Genomic DNA, 24,092 nt, shown 5'->3' with positions numbered 1-24,092 from the left:
AAATTCTCGCTAGAACCATAGTTATTATTTATAGTTTGTTTGCGCTGGAAACATCATTATGGTTATCGTTACCATTTTTGTCATTTTTATAGATAACATTAGTTAAAGTTGTAGTTATTATTATAGTTAACACTGGAGTGATCACTAGTTATCGCTATATTTATTAGCACTATTGTTATTATTAAAGCTAACGTTAACATTGTAGTTATCATCATATTTGCAGCTATAATTATTTTAAGGGGTTATCGTTATCATTGCTATAGTTATAGCTATCATTTTCCCTATTTTTATAGTTATCACTAATTAACGTTATAGTTTTCATTATAGTTATAACTAGAGTAATTGCAATAGTTATCATTACAGTAAATGCTAGTTATCAGTTATTATAAATATCGCTAAATTATAATTAAAGTTATTATTAACGTAATTGCTATAGTTATCGCTAATTTTTTAGTAATTATAAGTTAACGTTATAGTTATAATTATTCCTATAGTTATTGTTTTTTGGTATAGTTAGGCTATTGCTATAGTATTGTTAGTTATTATCATTATCAAAGTAATAGCTTAATATAGCTATCACTATAATTATCGTTACAGTATTATTACAGCTCTGCTTACAGCTGTTTTTACTGTTAGAGGCTAAGCTAAATCATAATAAAGCTCATTGATTGCTTTTGAGAATCGAACAGAACTGCTAATGACTCATGAAGCACGTCTGATACCTGTTGGAACTGAATCTGGAGTTTCTGGCTTTGTTCCGTCAGCTCCAGAAACTCCCTCATCACTTCCTCCTTCTCGGTCCGTGCCTGCTGCAGATTGGAGGTGAGCTGTGTGATGATTTCATCCCTCTGTTTCAGCGCTTCCTCGAAGTCCTGCAGCTGAGGAAACAAAGCCACATCACACAAGTAGTAGTAAGACAGAAGTAGCAGTAATGTATTTAAAGGCCAAATTGATGATGCATAATTCATACAGGCAAGCTAATGAACCGTGCAACGTTTAATATTAAATGTTTTATCACAGAAAACCATTACAAAGAAAACGCTTAACCATTTAGTGCATATTATTCATATTCAGTCATAAAGCACGCTTCATCAATAAAGCATGTGCTGAATTTCATCTTTTAAAGACACTTAAAAGTGTTTTCACATTAAATGTTTTGGAATGGCCCTCTGTTTTGTGATTGAAATATTGCGACGGGTTCTTTATATGATTTGATAATGGCCAAAACTTTTCATTTTATTCACATATCTTTGTTTTATCCTTTTGGGAGGTGATTTATATATTTTAGGATTGGAACAGAGAGAAAATTGGCCGGATTGTGCTGTAGTTCTATACATGTTTTACCCAGAGGTCTTTGAGCCAGTCACATGACTGAAAGCTGTGAATAGAGCCGTTTTACTTTAGCACTTAATTCACTGGCTTCTTAATACATATTCATTAATTCATGGATCAGACCAAATTTGGGATATTATTCACTGTATTTCATTAATGCACAAACATGAACATAAGCCTCTGATTTAACATTTAAAGCTCAACTTTTGTTGTTGTTATTCAAGGAGATGAGCTTTAAGTCACCCAATGCTTCACATGCATTATTTGGTACAAAATATTTTCATGGCAAACTTATGTTTCCTTGTTTACCTCTTAAAATATTTGCGCCTATACATTGTTTCTGTTAAAAGTTTTTAAAGTTTCCTATTTTATAGTTCATAAGTGTCTTCATAAGTAGAGTTGTTCCGATTCCGATACTAGTATCGGAAATATCTCCGATACCACAACAAATTCTGGCATCGGCATCGGCGAGTACATGAACCCATATACCGATCCGATACCATTTTCTTAAAAAAGACCTAGTTATGACCGCAAGCTTTGCCTAACCGCTGCACGGTTCTTCTTCGCTGCTCAAAATGCATTGAAAACACAGGAAGTTGTGCTGTGTTGCCACAAGCAACCCCTGTTTAGAGCAGCGAAGAAGAAATGAAAACGCGTTAGCAGCCCTTATCTATATATGACTGGATCACTCATCACATTCTAAACTGCCAAAAGACAGTGAAGCCGCTACTATATTATAGATCAGTGGTTAGCAGTATGTCTCTGTAGTACCGGTAGTTACAGACTCTCGAGTATATTCAGTACCGGCAACTGCGTTCAGTCGCTTCCGTGTAAGTCAAAACGCAGGGCTCCAGACAGTAGCCGAATATATACTAGTGTCTGTGAATATTAAACTGCAAAATACTATTTAAATATTACTCCCGCAAAATCTACATCTCTGTGGGTGACTGGCACAGATGCGCGAGAGCTCGCTGTTTTGTAGTCTCTGCTGTGTGTCATGAGGACACGAACGCATAAACCGTCACTTCATGAGAATTTACCGTTTCATTTGAGAATACTGTCATATCATAAACACAGACACTCAAAGATCTTCATGGCAGCCCATTAAAATAAATGTTTGGTTTACATGAGTAAATTGACAATATATAAAGCTACTGTTGTAGCCTACAGTAATAATAATACATCTCTATAATAATAATAATTATGCCTAGATGGTTGCTTGTTTTTTACTTGTTTTTTACTTGTTAGAGATTATCTGATTAATAGATCTTTTTTTATATTCCTAGACTTATTTGTTGCAGTTTTTTTATACAGTTATATTGTAAAACTTAAATACCTTTTTTAGTTTGCGGTGTTAGATTTTTGGCTGCATTTGAAGTTCTTTTTTGCATAAGAAAATAAATAATACTGTCAAATTCATGTTAGATAATAAAAATACTGTAATAAATACAGTAGTTCACCATGTATTTGTTCATGTTTTATTGAGGGATCTGTCTGAAGCACACCATAAAAAAATTCTAGCAATTTACACAGGGCTAGTAGTATATACAGCTGTATATACAGATATACACCCAGGTATCGGATCAGTACTCGGTATCGGCCGATACCCTGAGCCCAGGTATCGGAATCGGTATCGGGAAGAGAAAAAGGGTATCGGAACATCTCTATTCATAAGGTATTAAAAATTCAATTATTTATGCATTTACATTGTGTTTGCGTTTTCTAATTTGTGTATATATGGGACGAAATTAATTAAAATTATTAACACTCTCTGTAGCCACAAAGGCTTAGCTGTATAACTGTCAAATATAAAATCACTTGGGAGCTGTAAATCTGTGCAGTGCAGAGGACTAAGGTGAGTAAAAGAAACCATCAAAATGTGATTAATATTTTTAACTGTCAAGTTATTACTATAACTACTAAAAATCTAAAATGGTATTCAGTAAATAGTGTCCTGTGTGTGCAAAGGTGCTGCAGTTCTCATTAGCATCAAAATAAAAGTGCCGATATTTGGAAAAATGCCAAATATCGGCCGATATATCGGTAGACCACTAGTGTAAATCATTCATAAAAATGTACATAAAGTAATGTGCATGCTCATGCCTCAATGCCAATAAGCTGTGATGTATTATACACCAATGAAATAGACGTACTTGCACATTTCAACAAAGTCTGGGATTTCACTCCGTTATGAAACATAATTGAACAACCTCCTCATGTCCCAAACAGCAGGGGACCGCATATATTTCAATGAAACACTTTCCCTGCAGATTTACATGACAGAAAGTGACTTTCCTGGCAGCCTAATTGAGTCAATGTCAAGAAGAAAGACCGTTCGCATTGTTCAAAGCTGAGTCACACAGAGACGTTATGTGAACAGCTATGAGATCCGCTCGGCCTAATCACAGTGAGGTCGTATCAGTGTCACGCGTGGGCATCCATCATCCATCCATCACCCACTCATCCAGCGTGACTCACGAGTCCTTAACGAAACAGCGCAGGTCTGAGGACACGTACCTGCTGCACTCCATCAGCTCCAAACACGGCCCTGATCTCCTCGAGATCGCGGCTCAGCTCCTCCATGGCCATGTTTTTGGAGGCTAACTCGTCCTCCATGATCTGAATACGGCTCTGAGGACGACTGCTCTGTAGATCAGGCTCCACACGTACTTCGGATCGCTGCAGATCTTCCTCCTGACGGAGAGACCGGGACAGAGTACGACTCAGAGATTCAGGAGTGTTTATTATAAAGCCCTTTCCAGAGAAACACAGCCGGTGTTAGAGCTTGCTCAGGAGAATCTGAGAACTTTCTACTGAATCCCAGGGTTATTATCCTTCACTAAAACTAAAGCTAAAAACATTTTTAAAAACATTTTTTTTTTATTTGTTACTTGAAAAAAAATATATATATAATAATATTTTAATTAATTATTAAATTAAGTAAATGCTTAATATTTTAATTATTAAAATATTAATATAAAAATGTATAATAAATTATAGTAATTATAGTACAATTTAAACTTATTTTAAGATTTCATGTGCTACAATAACTAATTAAAAAAAATGTATAATAATCTATACAGACTAATAAAACATCAATAAAACGTAAACTAAAATGTTAAAATAAATAATTCAAAATATTAATAAAAACTACAACAGTATCTCAGTGATACTTAATGGCTGAATGATGCTATTATGCTTAGATTTAATTCCTATATTTTAGAATTCAATAAAAAAATAATAAAGAAATCAGCAAACTACATTTTAATATAAAGGTTTTTTAAGAGAACTTTACCTAAAATTAAAATAGAAAAATAAAACGGAACAGAAATAAAATGAAAAAAGGATAAAAGTATAAAGTAAATATCTTATTTTAGCTAGTTTAACCTGATGTATTAAAATAACTAAATCTTTAGATATATTTATTTTAATTATATTTTTAAAAATGTATTTTAAAAAACAAAATGTATTTTATTTACTTTAAAATTAAAGAGGAAAATAAAATAAAATATTAAAAGTAAACATTTTATTTTCATTAGTTAAAGAACTTGATGCACTAAAATAACTGAAGTAACACAATTAAATTAATTAAATCTATATAAATTTAAAAGTATAAAAACAACAAAACTATGAAATTAAAATACACATGAAAAATAGCACAAAAAAGTTTTATATTATTAAAAACTATAACATTATCTCAATTATATTAAAATAAACACTGCTAAATCCTGACTATGATGCTTGTTTTATTCCTATTTAATCTTTACCCAAACATTTTTTTTTTTAACATTTAGCAGAAATAAGATATTTTAATTTATAGACAATTCATCATCAATACTGGTACTGTATCTGAAAAAAAGGGAACCAGATGTCGTTAAATCTCTTTTTCCTTTCGGTCGATGGTTTTAGTCGCTGTAAAGCTTAATGGCTCTCTTATACAAGCAGGTTATACGGCCTTTAAATGCTCCCCTCCACCAATATAATATACAGCCCACAAAATGCCAAGCAGCCTTGTTTTTCCCTATTCATGTGGTGAATTAAGTGAGCGTGGTTAAAATGCCACAGGACGGCATCTGTGGCCTCGGCATTATCATATTCACAAGCAGCTGAGCCTCGTAGACGAAGGTAAAGAAAGAGGAAATGTGCGGATAGTGCATCAGAAGAAACACAGCGTCTCGGAGGAAGCAGGAGAGAGAGAGAGAGAGAGAGAGAGAGAGAGAGAGATTACTGCTTTATCATTACTGTACCCCGATCACAGACGACGTCAAACCACTCTCTGTCCTCTCGTGGAAACCATTTACCTGTCAGTTCATCAGAGAGGGCTTTTAGGACAACATCTGCACAAACACAATGCAATCTGCACAAAATACACAGATTCCTGCATGTAAACACGCTCAATTTCACAAAAACATGTAGAAAATAAACACCTTTTCATTATGATTTTTGGACTATATTTTCATGAAAAATTCTGTAATAATGTGAAGATTGTAAAAAAAAAAATTTTTTTATTACTATTAAGATCATCACTATTCTAAAAGTAATTTTCTTATATTTATGTAATTATTATTTTTTAATAATTAAATATTTGTATTAGAATTTTAGATTATATATATATATATATATATATATATATATATATATATATATATATATATTATAATAATATATATATAATTTAATATTTTTCTTTTATTTTACATTTTATTTAACTTATTTTATTCTATACCTCTCTTAACTATACGTTCACTGATTTTATTTACTTAAATTTATATATATATATATATATATATATATATATATATATATATATATATATATATATATATATATATATATATATATATATATATATATATATATATATATACAGTATTGTTCAAAATAATAGCAGTACAATGTGACTAACCAGAATAATCAAGGTTTTTAGTATATTTTTTATTGCTACGTGGCAAACAAGTTACCAGTAGGTTCAGTAGATTGTCAGAAAACAAACAAGACCCAGCATTCATGATATGCACGCTCTTAAGGCTGTGCAATTGGGCAATTAGTTGAAAGGGGTGTGTTCAAAAAAATAGCAGTGTCTACCTTTGACTGTACAAACTCAAAACTATTTTGTACAAACATTTTTTTTTTCTGGGATTTAGCAATCCTGTGAATCACTAAACTAATATTTAGTTGTATGACCACAGTTTTTTAAAACTGCTTGACATCTGTGTGGCATGGAGTCAACCAACTTGTGGCACCTCTCAGCTGTTATTCCACTCCATGATTCTTTAACAACATTCCACAATTCATTCACATTTCTTGGTTTTGCTTCAGAAACAGCATTTTTGATATCACCCCACAAGTTCTCAATTGGATTAAGGTCTGGAGATTGGGCTGGCCACTCCATAACATTAATTTTGTTGGTTTGGAACCAAGACTTTGCCCGTTTACTAGTGTGTTTTGGGTCATTGTCTTGTTGAAACAACCATTTCAAGGGCATGTCCTCTTCAGCATAGGGCAACATGACCTCTTCAAGTATTTAACATATGCAAACTGATCCATGATCCCTGGTATGCGATAAATAGGCCCAACACCATAGTAGGAGAAACATGCCCATATCATGATGCTTGCACCTCCATGCTTCACTGTCTTCACTGTGTACTGTGGCTTGAATTCAGAGTTTGGGGGTCGTCTCACAAACTGCCTGTGGCCCTTGGACCCAAAAAGAACAATTTTACTCTCATCAGTCCACAAAATGTTCCTCCATTTCTCTTTAGGCCAGTTGATGTGTTCTTTGGCAAATTGTAACCTCTTCTGCACATGCCTTTTTTTTAACAGAGGGACTTTGCGGGGGATTCTTGAAAATAGATTAGCTTCACACAGACGTCTTCTAACTGTCACAGTACTTACAGGTAACTCCAGACTGTCTTTGATCATCCTGGAGGTGATCATTGGCTGAGCCTTTGCCATTCTGGTTATTCTTCTATCCATTTTGATGGTTGTCTTTCGTTTTCTTCCACGTCTCTCTGGTTTCGCTCTCCATTTTAAGGCATTGGAGATCATTTTAGCTGAACAGCCTATCATTTTTTGCACCTCTTTATAGGTTTTCCCCTCTCTAATCAACTTTTAATCAAAGTACGCTGTTCTTCTGAACAATGTCTTGAACGACCCATTTTCCTCAGCTTTCAAATGCATGTTCAACAAGTGTTGGCTTCATCCTTAAATAGGGGCCACCTGATTCACACCTGTTTCTTCACAAAATTGATGACCTCAGTGATTGAATGCCACACTGCTATTTTTTTGAACACACCCCTTTCAACTAATTCAACTAATTGCCCAATTGCACAGCCTTAAGAGCGTGCATATCATGAATGCTGGGTCTCATTTGTTTTCTGAGAATCTACTGAACCTACTGGTAACTTGTTTGCCACGTAGCAATAAAAAAATATACGAAAAACCTTGATTATTCTGGTTAGTCACATTGTACTGCTATTATTTTGAACAATACTGTATATATATATATATATATATATATATATATATATATATATATATATATATATATATATATTTTTTTTTTATTTAACTTATTTTATTCTATACCTCTCTTAACTATACTTTCACTGATTTTATATATACTTATTTTATTCTTTACCTATTATTTTTTTAAACGAACGCCAGTACAACGAATAAAATTATGAAATGAGTTGAAATGTTGAGCTATTTAAACTAAACAAAATGCTTAATCCATAAAATGTTTAAAATTTATTTAGAAAATGATCAAATCCTAATTTACAGAAATATAAAATTGTACTGAAAAGTGGAGAAAAGGTGCTTTAGGAAAAGTAAATAAATAAATAAATAGTTTTTGTATTAAGAATTGAAAAAGGAAAATGTGCTTGATGATAGATAATTGTTATTGTTTTATTTGGTAATTGAAGGAGAAAATGCAGCTAGGAAAATTATAATTTTTTTTTTAATAAAGCACAAAAACTTCTTGTTTGAGAGTAACATCTTTCAGTCGATCTCTGATCAAATTTCAGGCAGCTTTTGTACGATTTGGCTGCCTAGCAACCAGCAGGTCACATGGTGCGTTGAGCATGAGAGCTGGAGAGGACCAAGCGGTGAAGGTTTCTGCATTTCTCTTTTGTGCTGCATCATAAAGCGCTCACAAGCACAGTCTCGTCCCCCGAGTCATTAACAAAACCAAACTCTGGCCTGAGAACGAACACATAAACCCTCGCTTCATAAAACACAGACGTCTAATCGATCGCTTTTCAACTCGTCACTAATTTGACATTTTTACAATTAAATTCAATACAAACAAATGCAATTAATATTAAAATACAAATACAATAAATATATCATTATTAGAATAAATAAACACATAAATAGCTTTTTCCGATAATATAGATTATCAGAAGAGAAAATGTGCTTAAATAAATCAATAAATAAACACACATATAGTTTTTGTTTTGAGAACTGGAGGAGAAAATGTGCTTCATGAAAATTATGTATTTATTAAACTTAATGGAAAATAAATCCATTATTAAATATACAAATAAATGGTTTTTGCATTTATATTTGAAGGGAGAATATGCTTAATGAATGTAAATAAATAAATAGTTTCTCTATTAATACCTGGAGGAGAAAATGTGCTTAATTTAAATAAATAAATAAATAAATAGATAAATACTTTTGTTTTGATAATCGGAGGAGAAATATGCTTAATTTAAATAAATGAATAAATAGTTAAATAAATAGATAAATAAATAAATGATTCTTTTATAACCGGAGGAGAAATGTGCTTAATAATTAAATAAATAAATAGCCTTTGTCTTGATAATTTGGAGGAGAAAATGTGCTTGAATAAATAGATAAATAAATATCTTGAATGTCTCATGGATCTTACCTCAGATGAACAGTCTTCGGCTGTCGTTGAGACCTCACTCTCGGGCTGAGAAAAGAAAACATAATGAGGTCACATGTGCAATTAATTTCTACATTGTTCCACTTCCTGAGCCCTCGATGTTAGTGGGTCACTCATCAAGACCGAAATGATTTTAAAAAAAGAAGCAAAATGAAATAAGTGCAAAGAAGAGAGAAAGAGAGTGATCTGTCTCCACACTTCAGATATAAAAGCAGGACGGCCTTTGTGCGGATCACGGCTAATTACACAGATGCATGAACGTCTGACCTACATCCAGATCAGAGACGCAGACACACAAACACAAGAATAACGAGCTTAATCAAAATTAATAAATATTTTTTGTATTGATAAATGGATGAGGTGTGCTAATATGAATGAAAAATATTTTTTTATTAATAATACAAGCAACACGTAACCAATTGAGACTTGAAGTTTAAGTTACACTGATGTTTACTAGTTACTGTGGTAGGTCAAGAATGAGACACACGTATACACTCAAGAACAAGAGTGTGAGATCTGACAGAATTCAGCACAGTCACAAGTGTTGTTTCCACGGCAACAGCTGCGGGAGGATGTTAGAGGAGCATTAGAAACTTTGCCGAATGTGTATCACCTGCAGACCACACTTCAGAGAAAGAGACAGAGACAGAGACAGAGACGGAGACAGAGGAGACTCTCAGAGACGGTTCAGATGGAGCATGAGCTCACAGAGAGAGGTGAAGAAACCTCTGTTGATAAAGCACACGGACACACTGAGAGAATAGAGCAGGATCACTCCAGCACTGCTAATCTGCTGCAGGGACAGACAAAACATCACACACGCACACTCACTCACTCACAAGCACAGACATACTCATGGGCATATACTCACTAACTCACACTCAGACACGTGTACTCACATTTACACTCACTCACTCTCAGTCATGCACTCAGCCATTTACACTCACTCACTCTCAGTCATGCACTCAGCCATTTACACTCACTCACTCATTTACACACACTCACACTTTTACACACACTCACTCTCACACTCATTCACCCTCACACTCACACACTCACTCATTTACGCACACTCACACACTTTTACACATACTCACTCTCACACTCATTCACCCGCACACTCACACACTCATTCATTTACACACACTCACACTTTTACACACACACTTACTCTCACACTCATTCACCTGCACACTCACACATTTACACACACTCACCCGCACACTCACACACTCACTCATTTACACTCACTCACACTTTTACACACACTCACTGTCACACTCATTCACCCGCACACTCACTCATTTACACACTCACACTTTTACACACACACACTCACTCTCACACTCATTCACCCGCACACTCACACACTCACTCATTTACACTCACTCACACTTTTACACACATACTCACTCTCACACTCATTCACCCGCACACTCACTCATTTACACTCACTCACACTTTTACACACACTCACTCTCACACTCATTCACCCGCACACTCACTCATTTACACACACTCACACTTTTACACACACTCACTCACCCGCACACACACTCACACTTTTACACACACACTCACTCACACACTCACTCATTTACTCTTTACACTCACTCACACTTTTACACACACTCACTCTCACACTCATTCACCCGCACACTCACTCATTTACACACACTCACACTTTTACACACACACTCACTCTCACACTCATTCACCCGCACACACACTCACACTTTTACACACACACTCACTCACACACTTACTCATTTACTCTTTACACACACTCACACTTTTACACACACACTCACTCTCACACTCATTCACCCGCACACTCACTCATTTACACTCACTCACACTTTTACACACACACTCACTCTCACACTCATTCACCCGCACACTCACACACTCACTCATTTACACTCACTCACACTTTTACACACACTCACTCTCACACTCATTCACCCGCACACTCACACACTCACTCATTTACACTCACTCACACTTTTACACACATTCACTCTCACACTCATTCACACTCACACACTCACTCATTTACACTCACTCACACTTTTACACACACTCACTCTCACACTCATTCACCCTCACACTCACACACTCACTCATTTACACTCACTCACACTTTTACACACACTCACTCTCACACTCATTCACTCACTCATTTACACTCACTCACACTTTTACACACACTCACTCTCACACTCATTCACCCGCACACTCACTCATTTACACTCACTCACACACTCACTCTCACACTCATTCACACTCACACACTCACTCATTTACACTCACTCACACTTTTACACACACTCACTCTCACACTCATTCACTCACTCATTTACACTCACTCACACTTTTACACACACTCACTCTCACACTCATTCACCCGCACACTCACTCATTTACACTCACTCACACACTCACTCTCACACTCATTCACCCGCACACTCACTCATTTACACTCACTCATGCACACAAACACACTGACACACTCTCAGGCTGATTAACCAGTTCAAACGCAGTTGTCTGTTGCCTGGGCAACCACTAATTTCACACTCATCTATGACTGCAAACACACCACAAACCTGCTGGGCTTTAAAATCATCCACATACATTTATCAAGAGGCAAAAGAGCTGGGAAGATCAATATTCTACGCTCTGTTTAAATATATAGTATGTGTCTATATAGAGAAGGTGATCTTTAAATCTGTTAATAATGTTCTAACCTTCAGGCCATACAAGATCAAGACAGGTTTCTTTCTTCATCAGGTTTGGAGAATGCAGCATTGCATCAGTGTCTCATCACTGAATGCTCTGCAGTGAATGGGTGCCGTCAGAATGGGTCCAAACAGCTGATAAAAACATCATTGCTGAGAGGCTAATGCAATGCTACATTCTCCAAATCTGATGAAAACACAAACTCATCTACACTGAGTATATTTTCAACAAGACTCACAACTGAACAAATGTCAAAGGCATGATTTATTACTCAATCTAATAAATCACTAATCAAAACTATTATAGTTAACTGAAACAAAAAAAAGGGTTATTTGAAATAAAATAAATGGTAACATCTTATTTCAGCTAGGCTAGATCCAAATAAAACATTTTACCTAACCCTAACTCAACATATTAATAAAACTAAAATAATATCTAATTGATACTAAAATATCACTGAGCTGAGAGACGTATTGAAAGATACATCACTATCTTCAAACAAACACAGAGGCCATGCATTATTAGAGTCATTATTCTGCAATTCCCTTCAGAGCTGCTAATGCTGCAGAAATTACACACTTCACCTTTAAAAACTAGTTATAGCAGTTAATCCACAACAACAGCTGCAGAAACATCTACACAACCAACCCAAGACACGCATTCAGAAACAACACAGCGCTCGCTCAGATCAGACACTGCTTTACACACACACCTTTATAAATACCTTACAGAGCTCAGCTCATGTCAACAGAGCACCGGGACCAGATTAATGCTGTTATACTCATAAACAGAAAACATAATCATGAACAGTGCTGCGATCTTAAATCAGGCGTATCAGACAGAAACACCACAGCTCAGTTTTACATATGGTCCTAAATTCCAGAAAAGGGACATTTTAAGCATGTTTTCAACAAAATGAGGGAGTCTGAGAACTCTAGAAGAAACAGAAATATCTGGATAGTTAGGAAAACGTGGTTTCTGGAGGTTTTATGAAGGTGAATTTAAGACCAAAACCTGAAGGTTTCAAAAATTTGATAGATTAGATAGATGTTGATAACATGTTTCTTACATGATTAGCTTGTTTTTAACATGATTGGCCTGTTACTAGCATATTGCTGGCATGATTAGCATGTTGCTAGCAACGTTGCTATGTCTGATTAGCAAGAAACTAGCATGTTCCTATCACGTTGCTAGTATGACTAGCAGGTTTCTACCATGATTAGCAAGTTACTAGCATGTCGCTAGCATTTTTATAGCATGATTAAAATGTTACTACCACATTGCTGGCATGATTAGCATGTTGTTAGCATGATTAACAAATAACTAGCCTTTTGCTAGCATGACTAACATGTTTCTATCATGATTACTAGCTTGTCACTAGCATGATTAACAAATTAACTAGCATGTCACTAAAATGTTGTTAAGAAACTAGCATGTTGCTACCATGATTCGCAAACAACTAGCATGTTGCTAACATGTTTCTACCATGATTAACAAGTTACTAACATGTCGCTAGGATTTTTCTAGCATGGTTAAATTGTTACTAGCATATTGCTGGCATGTTGTTAGCACGATTAGCAAGAAACTAGCATGTTGCTAGCATGATTAGCAAATAACTAGCCTGTTTTGCTAGCATGACTAACAAGTGACTAGCATGTTTCTACCATGATTAGCAAATTAACTAGCACGCTGCTAGCATGAATCGCAAATCACTAGCATGTCGCTAACAAGAAACTAGCATGTTGCCACCATGATTAGCAAGTCACTAGCATGTCAGAAGCTTTTTATTAACATGATTAAAATGTTACTAACATGTTTCTAGTAGGATTAACATGTTGTTTACCTGATTAGCATGCTACTAGCATGTTGCTAGCATGATTAACGTGTTACAAATCTTTAATTGTTTTTATTTCCAACCATTTGAATTAGAATAAATACCTCCCGTATAAAGCGTGTTTGTGTACTATCACTGGGGTGTTAATTATTAATCACATACGATCAAGTGCCTGATTATTAAATACGCTTCTGTTTTTAAGCTACATTTAACTTACAAATAAAAATATAAATTTTTCCTGCCACTCGTTGAGAGTTATGAAGTGTGGTCTGTATAAGAGAAGGATGAACAGGAAGTGACACACAAACCTCTATGGTGTCGGTCTGCTCGTGTGAAACGCTGTCTGCTCTCAGCTCCTCCGCGTCTGATTCCAGCGTCTTCTTCTTCTTCTTCTTCTGCTTCTTCTGGCCATCGGACTGAGCTTTCCTCTGCCGGTACTCGGCCAGCTGAAGACACCAGACACAAACACACACACACATGAGTGATAACACCAGCACAGAGACAAACCATAGTCTGGGAATGTGATGAAAAATGCGTTCAAACCCACGGTGAAGTGGCAGAGCCTGGTGAAGCTGAGCCGAATCATGTCTGATTGTTGATCTACAGTCACCTTCCTGCGCTTCACAGGATTACAGCACAGACGCCCATCAACACAGACATCTGCTTCATCAATATGCACCCGCACACGCTCACATCTATCAGTTTAGCCTTCATCTGAACCATAAATCATCTTCAGGAAGCAACACGAGCTCTAGAGATCTTGAGCAGGGTTTGCCGTCCAACACTAAAGTGTGTTAAGAACCAGAGCAGCTCTGGATTAGACTTACTGACCTGGAAGTGTGCGTTAAACCCCAGGGTTAACCCTTTTATTTTTGACCCGGAGAGGATTTCTTTTTCTTGTCAATGTTAGTTAATGTTATTTGCATCGGACTAAAACTTACAGACTTTAAACGCAAGATATATAAAGGTATGCTTTGCATGAAATAAATGGATGTCAAATACATTTTAGTATATTTATTATTCACTAGAGATAGGGCTTGGTGTTTTGAGCTCATGCACCTCAGTCTTTGAGTGAAAAAGCATTATTTGAGGATAATTTTGGCTCATGAACTGAGGAGTGATGGATATCAGCGATGCATATGATCAATCAGATACAAAAAGAAATACTAAACTTGTGCAATTTGAAAAAAAAAATACAAGTTTGCAAAAAAGACTGAATGCAAGCTATTCAAATAAAAAATAAAAACCTTTTAACCAGGAAAACCCAAATAGGTTAAGGATTCAAAACTTAAAAACCTGATCTGGTTTTATCTGAAGCAACTTACATTGCATTTCAATTAGACAGAGAATCAAACCCATGACCTTGGTGTTGCTAGCGTCATCCTGTACAGTTTGAGCTACATCTGATAGTCCCTCTTTTCTTATTTTTCAAAACTCCAACTTCAATTCAAAATCAAGTGCCGCCCTATATTTTTTCTATTTAAACTTTTCTTTTTTAATACTGCACATTACAGGAGTAATCAGAGTTACATCCCACACACAGCTGAACAGAACAACTGACAGAATAACAGCGTCTCTAATTCAACAACACACACACACACACACACACACACACACACACACACGTACGTCACAGAACCAGCAGCTGAGAGAGAAAGAAATGGCCACCTGTCTGTCCACACACACACACTCTCTCTCACACACACACACACACACTGTCTCTCACACACACACACACACACACACACACACACACACACACAGCTGTTGAATAAGAGAAGCACTTTAACCCTAACGCTGCAATATTTCCATCAGACTCCAAACTAAAGTTTACGGCCTGTTTTTTAAAAAGAGAAAAGGATGTGAAATACCACATGAATCTGCCTAAGAATGAATTGCTAAATGAAATAAACTGCACCAGACAAAAAACTAATTTGCATAAAGCACATCAATATTCAAATTAAAATATCAATCATGAAAATACGTCACAATGTTGCAAGCGAAAAAAAACAGAAGCATAATGAAATTGACTACAAATAAATAAAACGAAACATGAAAATTGACCTGAAATACTTTTCATTGTCTTGATTATACTTTATTTATTGTACTTTTATTCAACATTCATTGCAACATTAATAAATATAAATGACACTGTACTTTTATTTTATTATTTATTGCAGCTAAATTAAATCTAAAATATTTAATCATTTCATTATATTTATTTCAGTCTGTTAAATCCCTCGACAGAATAAAGAGAATATATAATAATGTGTCTGGCAGATAAGTCTCATACGTGTGAACTTGCATCAATGCACGTACAACACACTCATAAATTAGTTTCTATATATATTGTAAAAGTTAAATCCATTTTCCTCTCTATAACCGCTGAACATCAGCATCACGGTGACATCTCACCCAGAAACTCCCTCTCAAACGCTCAAGAACACCAGTGAGAAACTCATTTCACATTTCCCAGAAAACCTCTTAACACCGGAGCCCAAATACAGCGGATTCGGGAAAAAAGCCTCTTTTGCTGTTACCATGGCGACGGAGCAGGACTCCCGCATGCGCTTTTAAATTATTTATGTAAAGAAGCAGAAAAAGAGCGTTCACACTAATATACGTCCATTACACTAAATGAACACTAATGAGGAGAGAGGAGAGAGACTCCTGGGAAAGATCCAGCGGAGAAACAAAACACCTTCACAAGATCAGCAGCTGTGAAAACATCCAGAGAAGAACAATCACATCCAGCCTCAGACAAACACGATCCTCCATGATGCTCCAACACGCTTACACTACTCCACTACACATCAGAACTCATTATTACTCTGTTCCCACAGCTGAGTTTATAGCACAAATTCAAAACAAACTAATTTGGACTTTTTTTTCTTACAATTCTGACTCTTTCCTCACAAATCTATTATTTATTTAATTTTTTTGTTTATATCTCACAAATCAGACTAATTTCCTCGCAATTACGAGTTTATCTCACAAATCAGACTTATTTCCTCTTAATTACGAGTTTATATCTCACAAATCAGACTTTTTTTCTCGCAATTACGAGTTTATCTCACAAATAAGACTTATTTTCTCGCAATTATGAGTTTCTCACAAATCAGACTAATTTTCTCGCAATTACGAGTTTCTCACAAATCAGACTTATTTTTATCGCAATTACGAGTTTATATCTCACAAATCAGACTAATTTCCTCGCAATTACGAGTTTATCTCACAAATCAGACTTATTTTTATCGCAATTACGAGTTTCTCACAAATCAGACTAATTTCCTTGCAATTACGAGTTTCTCACAAATCAGACTAATTTCCTGGCAATTACGAGTTTCTCACAAATCAGACTTATTTTCTCGCAATTGCGAGTTTATATCTCACAAATCAGACTAATTTCCTCGCAATTACGAGTTTCTCTCACAAATCAGACTAATTTCCTCGCAATTACGAGTTTATATCTCACAAATCAGACTAATTTCCTCGCAATTACGAGTTTATATCTCACAAATCAGACTAATTTCCTCGCAATTGCGAGTTTATATCTCACAAATCAGACTAATTTCCTCGCAATTACGAGTTTCTCTCACAAATCAGACTTATTTTCTCGCAATTACGAGTTTATCTCACAAATAAGACTTATTTTCTCGCAATTACGAGTTTATCTCACAAATCAGACTAATTTCCTCGCAATTACGAGTTTATATCTCACAAATCAGACTAATTTCCTCGCAATTACGAGTTTATATCTCACAAATCAGACTTATTTTCTCGCAAATACGAGTTAATATCTCACAAATCATACTAATTTCCTCGCAACTACGAGTTTATATCAGAAACAGGCTGCCATATATACATCTATAGTTTTGCATGATTTAAAACAAAAATTGCATTAACACACAGAGATAAAAACGAAGACCTGCTTCCATTTTTCAGACCAACTGCAATTTTAGAAAATGTTCAAAGCAAGTCACCACTGTATCGGCCATCTCTATGAGTCCTGAAGTAAAATCTGAGAAAGCAATAGCAGGAGCATGAACAGAAGCAATCGCACAGCTTGAAATTAACTTTAATTTGTTTTTCCCCACAAAGCCTGGCATTAATCTCTGGGTTATCTAATCAGCTCCCTGAGGTGAGCGTCCCCTGCTGACACCCGTTTGGCCTATTTGGAAAAGACTGCGATTGCACTCGGTCAAATCTAGGTCTGCTGTTACTTTAGAGCCGAACGCCCCACTTCTGCTTTACCGTCCTCACTCCAGCTGAACAGCACCAGAACAAAAGAAGAAAAGAAGAATAATGGAAAATAAACAATGCTTGTATTCATCAAGGACACATCAAATAGTTTAAAAGTGACTGTAAAAACCATTTTACCATTTGCTTCAAATAAATGATGTTCTTTAAACTTTCTATTCGTCTGTGAATCCTGAAAAACAAAATGCATCACAGTTTCCACAGAAATATCGTGCAGCACAACTCTGTTCAATAATCAGAAATGTTTCTTGAGCAGTAAATCATATTTTCATGATTTTCAAGCAAATTTTGAATTGTAATAGTTCATCCTGTACTAAATGAAATGGCAATATATCATTCTAGAATAAACATTATTATAAAACCCCAAGACACAAATGACCAGCGCATCCTGCACAAGCCGAACAATCACTGAACAGGTCACGCAAACATTCGGTGAGCGTGCACCGCTTTAATTAAGATCACCATGGCTGAGCGTGTAGGAGGTATTTAATTAGGCAGCCCACTTTAGCTTTATTGTAATATCTCTTGAGTGACACTGACGGTGTTTATTGGCCAAGCCAATTATCCCAGCAGACGACTGATCGGGATTAACAAAAGGTTTGTGTGCGCGTCTGAATACTGAAGGCCTGACCTCTTGTTAACAAGAGCTTTTAGTCTACAATCACAACACACACACACACACACATAAATTAACATCCTCAGATCTGGTGAAGACACAAAACGCTTTCATTGCACGCTGAGTTGGAACAATTGATTTTACATAATGAAACGGACCTCGAGTTAAACAGGCGACTGGACACACGGCTCAAGGATTCAGGTGTGTATCAGTGTGTCTGAGGCCTCAGTTCTAATCTAATGAACAGGTCTGATAGTTTAACACATATCCGATTCAAAATCATTAATTGCTTAGAGTTAGTACGCGTTTGCATGAATGCATCTGGGTCATTCGGTGTCAAACCAACCAAATTCCACTTGGATACAATTTTTATTAAAGCAATTTATTTGAAGAAAGACAGACATGAATAGTGATAAAAGCCTAAATATGAAATGTCATGTATGACTATTTAGTGAGTAATGCATTGTGTTGTAGTTTAGTGACATTTATTATCAGAAACTCAGAGCCAAGACGACTTCAGAAAGATGACAGAATCATTATGATATTGCTAGCTCTTTTAGTAATATCTGCTAGCTTTAGCAATCTTTGTTACATTACATGACAACTGTGATGCATCAAAAATGGATTAAAAGCTTTTTTCCACAAAGTTTGCATGATTGTAACTCAAGAAGCATTAAAGATGTATTAATATCCTTTTAGATGTTGGTTCTTAACAAACTTTTCTTTCAGTAGCTTTATTTTAAAGGCCCTATATTGAGTCACTTTGCATTTAAATACTCTATTCTGTAGAACAACAGCGTTGTATTGCTTGCCTCTTTCAAAGCAACTGCATTGAACATATCTGTCAAAGTGGCCAAAATGTTATTTTTGCTAATTTTCCATGCCTGTAACTCTACAAACACTGATAATCAACACATTTTACTAATGGACCTACCATTTTCTTAAGTAATTGTTCCTCTCTGTAACTTGGCTCCAAATCTCTGGCGAAAACGGTCATTTCAACCCCAAATAGTGGATTACTCTGTACATTTTAATCCATGGAATGAAATATTTTAGCGTTCTTCTTCATTTATGTATTTCAAAACTTTTACCCGTTAATTTGCATTGGAATGCCCTATCTAGATAAACTCACAACCTTAAACTTATTATTAATTCACCTTTAGGTTCAAGCAAAAACTGCTGCAACAACCTCAGCCTTGCATTTCTTGTTAACCAAAAAATTATATAAATAAAAAAATGCACGGATGAACACTGAAATAACATCCTGAAGCACTGTATCAACCATCTATGAAATACCATTTTTTTTTAGCATGCAATGATGCGTGATGCACCGATTCTTATCATGCATCCTCTTCACTAATGCAGCGTTTCCGTTTGGCAATGCCAGAAGACACGGACTGTTCTCCAGTCGTGTTCCTGAGAGCGTCTGAAGCGCTTGCTAATGACACTGGCATGAAAACAGCGTGCACTGACAGCTGCTCTGAACACCAAGCGTTCGGTGCAGCAAAACAAACAGTAGATCTGAGCCAGCACATGACTCGCAGCGTCGCTGTCAGGACATGCGGAGGTGTGGAACACACGAGGAAGGGGTCATGGGTCATCCGCTGAGTCTTTCACCACACTGAAATGGTTTAGAAATCAAGATCTTTTGAAAGCCTCCACACCATAAAGGGCAAAAATCTCTTTATGTGTTGTGCAAACATACATCACAGTGCTGTGCAACACTCCAGTGATGAACTCGCATACTACACTGCAGATGCTTTTAGCCAAACCAACTTGCATTGCATTTAAGAAATGCATTTGATCAGTTCATGCATTGGAAATCGGGCCTAGGAACTTGAGAGGTCTGTTCAAGTGCAGAAATGTGAGGCAAGGGAGAGATCCGGTGAAGCAATGGCTAGAAGATCCAGTCTCACAAGCCCATCCACATGACCTCAGACTGTCCTTACATTCATCAGGACTAAAAAAGCTGCAACAGCAGTCAGACTATTCATATATCAATATGCAAGAGAGGCACTGCATGACAGAAACCTCATAAAAAACTTTAACACTCAAAACAAATGCCACACTAAAACTCATAAAGAGAGAGTTTTACTCTACGGTAAATGTGAAGTAATTCTCCAATTTTATTTACAAAGCGGTAAATGACGGCAATGAGGTAAACATGAGGTAAATGTGACTTAAATCACAGATGTCAGTTATTTTTTGAGGTAAAATATAGGTCAATATGTGACACTTAACACCACAGATCTATATAATTTCTATTACAGATCTGTGGATTTAACTCACATTTGCCTCATATTTACCTACTTTTTACATCAGAAGAAAACTAATATACGTGATTTAACTCACTTTTCCCTCATATCTCAGTTATTTTCTGATGGATGTAAATGTGAGGTAAAAAAGGTAAAAAGGAGGTCAAACTTGAGTGAAATCACAGATGTCAGTTATTTTATGAGGTAAATGTGGGATAAATGTCTGTTACATAAAAAATTTAAGTGGTTCTCTCAGGTACATGACACCGATTGTGTAAAATTGAGGTAAAGATTTGACAAATATGAGGCAAATCACAGACAAAAGGGAGTGAAATCACAGATGTCATTTACTCTCCGAGGTTAAAAGGTAAAAAGGAGGTCAAACGTGAGTGAAATCACAGATCTCAGTTACTCTGACGTAAATGTGAGGTAAAAAAAGAGGTAAAATGTGAGTGAAATCACAGATGTCAGTTACTCTCTTAGGTAAAAGTGAGGTAAAAATGTGAAAAGGAGGTCAAACGTGAGTGAAATCACAGAAATTAGTTACTCTCTGAGGTAAAAGTGAGGTAAAACGGTTAAAAGGATGTAAAACGTGAGTGAAATCACAGATGTCAGTTGCTCTCTGAGGTAAAAGTGAGGCAAAAAGGAGGTAAAACGAGTGAAATCACAGATGTCAGCTGCTCTCTGAGGTAAAAGTGAGGTAAAGATGTGGTAAAACAGTGAAATTAGATGTCAGTTGGTCTCTGAGGTAAATGTGAGGTAAAAAAACATGTAAAAAGGATGTAAAACATGAGTGAAATCACAGTTGTCCGTTTCTCCCTAAGGTAAAAAGGAGGTAAAACTTGAGTGAAATCACAGATGTCAGTAACTCTCTGAGGTCAAAGTGGGTACAATTCAGGTAATACGAAGGGAAATGAGAGTAAATTCACACGTGTCAGTAGTTTTCCAAGATAAATGACAGACCTGATGTCAAATGAAGGTAAACGAGACAAATGTGAGTCACAGATGTCAGCAGTTGTTTAAATCTCAGTCAGGCGTTAAATTCTGGGTAAACTACAGCAATGAGGTAAATCTCAGGTGAGTATGATATTCTGGGCTAAACGTCAGCAGACATGTAAAGATGAGGTAAATCTCACCTTGGCTTTGCCGGCCTGTAGTTTCTTCTGTCGCTCCTCGTCTTCCATCATCTCCGCGGTCCCTGCAGTTTAAACACGGACACACGCGCGTCATACAAGCGCCACGCGCACGCATACACGCCTAGCGCTAAACGCGGAGCGCTGACATATGCACCCGCCTCGACTCGGACGGTAAATCTGTGGGGTTTCCTCAGTGTTTTATTCGGGATTTGCTGTCACCGTCGCCGCCATGTTTCTCCACGTAAACACACGAGACCCGCGGCGCGGTGACGTCACGGAGCTCGCGCGCACGCGCCTGCATTAAAGCCCTACACTGCAAACATCGCTGTGCAAACAATTCCAAACCAAACATTAATATAAATCATTAATATTTACATTTATTAGTTAAATCAACATGTGTGTATGCTCTCGTCGTCCTGTGTTTATGTAGACATCTATATGACGTCTTCATTACATCTGCATGATGTTTTGATATATATAAGGGTACATAATGGGAAGGAACGTTACTTTTAAATGTTCCCTAAACATTCGGAAACAACTTATTCGGATCATATAACTTTAAATGAACATTCTATTAACGTTACTGAAAGAACATTTCCCAAAGTGTTCTGAAAACACTCCCTCAGCTGTCTGACCTACATCAGCTTCATCTGAAACGTGAATTCATGTGAAATATTGTCCGTACCTTTAGCAGCTGGAGATAATGGTCTATTCCTGCAGCCGGCCGGAGCTGAACAGCTGATGGTTTGACAGTTCTTGAGTTCTACACATCTTTCACTTTCAGAGATCCAGGAGGCCTGAACGCTTGTCCTGTGAATTATTCATGTGAGATCAGGTTCAGAAACTCAAACACCTGCTGCCAAACTAACTCATGTACTCGACAGAAGAGAATCTCATGAGATCTTATCAGGTCTGAAGAAATATTAGAAGCAAACTTCTCCATGTCATACAGTTGATCATGGAACTAAACTTTACAGTGGAAGAAAAGATTCTGTATAAAAACTGATAATGTCCTGGCAAAAAAAGTTTACAGACTTTCCCTTCTTTCCTGAAACATGCATAATTTAAAATGTGGGTAAATCCCTGTAAAAATGAAACAAATATGTAAAAACAGAAATGTTTATTTTGAAACAACAGCTGTTAAAGGTGCTGTAGGGAACTTTTGTAAAAATAAAGATTTTTTACATATTTGTTAAACCTGTTATTATGTCCTGACAGTAGAATATGAGACAGATAATTTGTGGAAAAAATCAAGCTCCTCTGGCTCCTCCCAGTGTCCTATTGCCATTTGCAGAAACTCCATCACTCCCGGTAAAAAATAACCAATCAGAGCTGCGGTCCGTAACTTTGTTTGTGTTCAAAATGTAGAAAAATGTATATAATAAGCGAGTACACCATGAATCCATTTTCCAAACCGTGTTTTTAGCTTGTCCTGAATCACTAGGGTGCACCTATAATAAGTGTTTATATTCGGACTATTTTAGATTGCTTCGGGGGTACCGCGGCGGAGTAACCCAGTACCTTTGTGATTCTTCATAGACATAAACAGAGAGAAGTAGTTCCGGCTACGATGTTCTTCCGCAAGACGCAAGCAGTTCTGTTTATTAACCGCTAGAGCGTCAAAAGTTACCTACCGCAGCTTTAAACATGGAGAAATATACTAAAATATTCATTAATTGTCACTCAGAAATTGCTTATAAAAAATCACAAAGAAATTGCAAGTTGGCAGCACACTGAATTAAATATGATATTTAAAAAAACTGAAATAGTATCTTCTTGTAAATCATGTTTTATTTACAGCTTTCAGTGTGAACCCATGAATGCATTGGTTATTGATTATGGATGGGTGCTGCTGCATGAAAGATCAGATTACAGCTTCTGAATGATTTCACAAGAAGGATGTTTTCTTGATTCATAACATTTTGCATTTTAAGTGTGATCTCATTTTATGATTTCTTATAGCATGAGCTGAGTCTGTGTGAATGAAAGCGTCCGTCCTAATTAA

General features: G+C 36.1%; 1 pseudogene; it reads right to left on the bottom strand.

Moving 5' to 3' along the window:
- Positions 1-22,342, bottom strand: part of LOC113062492 (A-kinase anchor protein 9-like) — a 49,589-nt pseudogene extending 27,247 nt beyond the window's left edge.
- Positions 22,343-24,092: the final 1,750 nt, after the last annotated feature.

The sequence above is a fragment of the Carassius auratus genome, chromosome 44 (assembly GCF_003368295.1).
Source record: "Carassius auratus strain Wakin chromosome 44, ASM336829v1, whole genome shotgun sequence".
Taxonomy (NCBI): domain Eukaryota; kingdom Metazoa; phylum Chordata; class Actinopteri; order Cypriniformes; family Cyprinidae; genus Carassius; species Carassius auratus.
The sequence above is the reverse complement of the archived record's forward strand: the minus strand, read 5'-3'. Positions and strand labels throughout refer to the sequence as shown.